Below are 5810 nucleotides of genomic sequence, written 5' to 3'. Positions count from 1 at the left end.
TTTTAGCGTACTTTTCCAAAACACATTTTTTTCTTCAAAATGAGTTCTTTTGGTGGTTTTTGGCCTAGTTACTTCATGACTTATCTAGTATATAAAGTCATGTCATAATTTTTGATACTTAACTTACTTAATATCATGCTTGTTCTTGCGTGTTCTTCATCTACTAATTGATTCTTTTTTGAAATGTCTTGCAGTTACAAAAGCAATGCAATCCTCGATGCATTAAATGGAATCGGGAATGCCAAATCAAATATAATGTGGAAAAAGTTATATGATTAAGCCGTTGTAATATTATTTACAAGGTGTCTTTACTTTTTGTTGGCTAGGATCATTGAGGCATCTTCTCATATCGGATTGCGAGATTGATTTAATGCGAGACTCGATATCAAGTAAATTACGTGATGTCACATATGTGACAGCTTGACGAGTAATTTTTAAAACGCCTCAAGCCCAAATTCGTTTCTTGATATGAAGCCTTATGTAATATGTTACTTCACCAAGTACATCATGTATGTCAAGAAAAGGTAAAGAGAAAGTTGGAGGCCCACCTATTGTGATAGGTATATCATTAGGTTTCGATGCTAATTTAAATGGCTCCTAGTAAAGCTTGGATGAGGAGTTTGGGATTCACGTCTATTAAAACACCTAGTATATGGAAGACACAAGAGGATGCTAAAGCACTTGGTAGTGATCCACATCCATATAGGTTAAGTAGAGAGAGAGCCAATGCAGTGATTGGCATATGATAGCTATGTAGCTCATCACTATGTATACATGGTTAATGTTGTACATGATGTGGAACCCGCTTGTTTTGAGGATGTAGTGGGTAATGAGTATTCAAATTATGCTATGTATGAAGAAATGGCTATACTATAGATAATACCACATGGGAGTTGGTGCCCTTATTTGAAGGCAAGAAAGCTATAAGCTACAAATGGATTTACAAGGTTAAGCATAAGTCAAATGGATCTATTGATTGCTACAAGGCATGATTGGTTGCCAAAGGTTATGCCTAGGCTCATGGTATTGAATATGGGGAGTTTTTTACTCCAGTGGCTAAAATGGATACTATAAGGGCTGTCATAGTAGTGGCTACATGTATTGGATCATGCATCAAATGGATGTAAAAAATACCTTCTTGCATGGGGAGTTGCAAGGGGAAATTAATGTGGAGCAGCCACGTGGTTATGTAGATGAGAGTCATCCAGATTATGTATGTAGGCTTTATAAGGCCTTGTATAGGATGAAGCGAGCACCTAGGACATGGCATGATAGGGTTGTACAATACCTTGTCAGCATTGGATTTCATACACCACAAGCTGATCACTCACTCTATGTATGTGAGAGTGATGTAGGCATTATGGTCATTACTATATATGTGGGTATTTTGATAATTGTGGGTGATTGAGACAAAGATTGACAATGTGAAGGGTCTCCTCAAGATTGAATTTGAGATGAAGGATTTGGGAGAGTTGCACTATTTTCTTGGCATAAAGATAATTAGGACTCTAGAGGGTATATGGTTGTCATAGAGATAGTATATATTGGATATATTGAAGTATTGCATGGCTGGTTATAAGCCTATTTTTATACCTTTGGATATTAATGCTAAGCTTAGGCCACATGAGGGTGACTTGATTGAGGATGTCACTATGTATTAGAAGACTGTGGATAGCCTTATCTATTTGATGAGACCTAAACTACACAGTTGGTTTGGATGCAAGTTATTATTCACTAGCATGTTAGGTGGCTGGCATGAGAATACACTAGTGATTCTATAGTTAGAATGCACCTACGTAGTTTATCCTTGGTTATGGCACATTCATTGTACCACCTCTTCTTTCCTTAGTAGGTTCACACTTAGTGACTGCATGTACATATGCTACGGTACTTTTATATTAGTCTTTTATCATGTTATGACTATTGGAACATTAGCTAATACAGTAGCAAACTTGTGAATTTGAGCAACCTAATCTAGAGATCTCACCACAAAAGAAGGAATTGTTGCAACTAATTACATTTTGTGACATAAGCTCATATTGATATTGGCACTTAAAGCATGGCAATTGTTGCACCCCACACTACAGTTGTACCATAGCAAGTGTAGTATCACAAGTATAGCACTTCACAACCTTTTCGAAAAGGTACTTTGTCTCTAGCAAGAATGCCACCTTGTTTAACATCGCCAATAGTTCAAATGGCATATTATTGAATTTGACTCTCAAAGTTGTAGGTAGACTTCGTATTAAAGTAATATAGGTGCTTACATCAAATTAGGGTTATCTCCATGCCTCAACATTGAGTAATCTATTATGTGGCTACCTCAATTCTTCTTTGGATTTGATTTCAAGATTAAAGCTGCCACAACTCAAACCAGCACATTGGGTCTTAGGCATGTGAATGGATGACTAGAACCGTGTAGAGAGCTTGAGCAGTGTATAGATGGGGCAGATTTGAGAGGCTTCTTGTAGTATAAGAAAAACAAAAAAGGATTATTCAATGAAGGTATTTATTCGTGTAAGTGCTTGAATAATTGTGCCAAATTCACCAAGAACCAATAGCATAGCCAGTTTTGAGTAACTGCATCTTCCACATTCAACTCAGGGCTTGGCATTAGATGATCAAGAACACATTATACATTAATTTACTTCCTCATCTTGAGTGCCTACTTTAATGTGTTTCAGCCTATCCAAGGCTTGTTTAGGTAGTGCAGATTTAGGGCTTGATCACGCAATGTCACTACAATCGTCAATGAAGTCACAACCTTATTGACAGCAATGATGACTATTAGTCATCATTTCGAATTTGAAGCAAGGTATGCTTGAGTAATGTTCATGCAACAATCAATTGACTTATTTTAGCGATAAAATATATAAAAATATATACTTAGAGCATAGATATGAGCAAGCACCAGGAACACAAGTTAGTCCTAGGAGGCATGGGCATTATGGATAGTTGGACTATGATAATGGGGACAATGAGCATTGGTATGAGCGGCAACACTTATATGAGTAGCATGCATACTATGGGCAACAACATGCATATGATGATTATACAAATTCATATAGGCAACAATATGTGAATGATCATGCATATTATAGACAACAACATGAATGTGGACATCATGTTGATCATTATTTTTATGATGATCAACCATCACACGATTTGTATTATGATGGTGATCATCAATCGTTTCATGGGTAGCAGCATCCACATTACGGTCATGAATTTCATGAGAAGATTTCTTTGTACTTGGTGGACCAACCAGTGACCTCAATTTGCCACTCCAAGTTCTATCAACAAAACCATGACTAAGAGACTCTTGTGGTCCACTCAACATTTGTGACAGTTGGCCTATTTTTTGCAAGTCATTCTCATGCTCATCAACCTTGTTTGCATTATGCATATTATTGTACCAGCTACTCATTTCATTAAAAACAACATCCTTGCTAACCCTTAGCTCATATGTAACAAGGTTATAACATCTATAATATCCCTTTTGCTCAAGATAATATTCAACAAATATATATTTTTCTGCTTTGGGATCCAATTTACTATGCAACTGATCAGGAATATGCACATAAGCAATACATCCAAGTACTTTCAAATGGGATAGATTTGACTTTCCACCCGTAAACTTCTCTTCACGTGTCATATCATGTACAATGGCAATAGATGTCCTGGTCATAATGTACACATTAGAGCAACTGCTTCAACCTAATAGTACTGAGATAAGTTTCTTTCTGGGATCAATGCATGAACCACCTCTACAAGATGCCAATTTTTTTACTCAGCAACTTCATTTTGTTATAGAGTACATCTACCTATATACTACCTCTCTATACTATTTTCTTGTAAAAAAAATCAGACAAATCATCAGAGCAATATTCTCCCTCTCCATCTGACCTTAGGCATTTAATATGCAAACTTTTCTCCTTCTCAACCAAAGCCTTAAAGCTTTTAAAGTAAGTAAATACCTCATTTTTCTCACATAAAGTACTTAATAAACCCATACTTTTTTAGTATGATCATCAATCAAGGAGATTAATACTTGCAACCACTCAAAGTTGCAGTCTTTGCATGACCCCACATATCAAAATGTATAAATTCAAGTGGCTTCTTACATACATGCTTTTCATGTGGAAACACATGTCTTGCTTGGTTTTCAAATTGAAATGCTTCACATATTTTATGCATCCCATCAACTCTAAACTTACACAACCCATTCACAACCTGTTTTGACTACATGTCTTTCAGCCACTACACATTCACATGATTAATTCTCTTATGCCAAATTTCAATATTAGCCACAACAATTGGACCTTGTGCAAACATCATAACATCCATTTCACGCAGACTTACATCAAGAGCAAACAATCTGCTAGCACATTTTCCCTTTGTAATCAACCTCCAATCATTTTTGAGATCTTCTACATAACAACCATAAGATGTAAACCAAACCTAGAATCCCTATTCTACCATCTGACCAACAAAAAAAAAGTTATTTGTAATATTTGGTACATGTAACACATTAGCCAAGTACTTAGTTTTACCATCCTCTCTACTCAAAGGAACATTTCCAATATGAGTAATGAGGTGAGTTATATCATTTCTTGTCTCCACATAGCTTGGAGACCTAGGATTGTGCATCTCTCTAAACCACCCTCTATACTCAAAGGAACATTTCCAATATGAGTAATGGGGTGAGTTGTATCACCCCTTGCCTCCACATAGCTTAGAGACTTAGGATTGCACATCTCTCTAAACCACCCTCTGTGAGAAGTCATGTGGTTAGAGGCACCTGAGTCTACATATCATACATCATTCCTTTGATGAACCATTAGCAGTCATAGTATTCATCAAGTGTTGCATAACAAACAATTATTCACTTTTGTCATTATTGTTTTTGTTGCTAGATGCATAATTGTCTTGCTACTTTTTTTCAGTTCTAATTTCAACCTTATTTTTGAAGCAATTTTTAGCAGTGTGACCTTTTTAACCACAATGCCAATACTCTCTACTATTACTAGAATTTCAACCTTATTTTTGAAGCAATTTTTAGCAGTGTGACCTTTCTAACCACAATGCCAATACTCTTTGATATTACTAGAATTTTGTTGCCTATTAGAGAATGGCCACCAACTTGGCCTCTACCACAATCTCTACCTCTATTAGTATAGTAAATCACATATCCAGAGTTTTTCTTGCTTTTAGAAGAATAGGAATCATCTCCTCAAGTATCAACATAAGAATCAAGTCTACAAAATCAGGGATATCATCTCTCATATTCCTTAATGACCTAAAGGTCTTGTATTCATCTCCAAGTCCATCTAAGCATGTATGAACAATATCATCATCATTAACTACCATACTAATAGATCCAAGAGCTTCCACAATACTCTTGATCTTCAAGGCATAATCATTAATGGAAAAGTCCTCTCTTTTCACTTAGTTCAGCTCTGACTTGAGCTATAGCTTTCTGGCCTTTGCATTTATTTCGAACAGCCTTTCCAGATTGTTCCATGCAATAGCGGGAGTTTCCCATCATGCTATCTATGACACAAATAGACATACAATACATGAGTTTACTTTCTGTCTACTCCTAATCTTTCTTAGTCTTTACCTGTTTTGCAATAGTATTTCGCACAAGAACTTCAAGTGCCACTCCCATGTCTCTTCAATATATTTCAATATATTTCCAAACATTTTTGTCCTTCAAGAAATTTGTCATCTTGAACTTCCATGTAGGATAATTATTCTTATCAAGAATCTCGTTGCTGGATAATGTGATTGAAGTTGTTAAATATTTT

This window comes from Lygodium microphyllum, chromosome 18, assembly GCF_053477565.2.
Source record: "Lygodium microphyllum isolate KBCC chromosome 18, Lygodium_microphyllum_v1.1.10, whole genome shotgun sequence".
NCBI classification, from domain to species: domain Eukaryota; kingdom Viridiplantae; phylum Streptophyta; class Polypodiopsida; order Schizaeales; family Lygodiaceae; genus Lygodium; species Lygodium microphyllum.
This window is presented reverse-complemented; position numbering follows the sequence as displayed.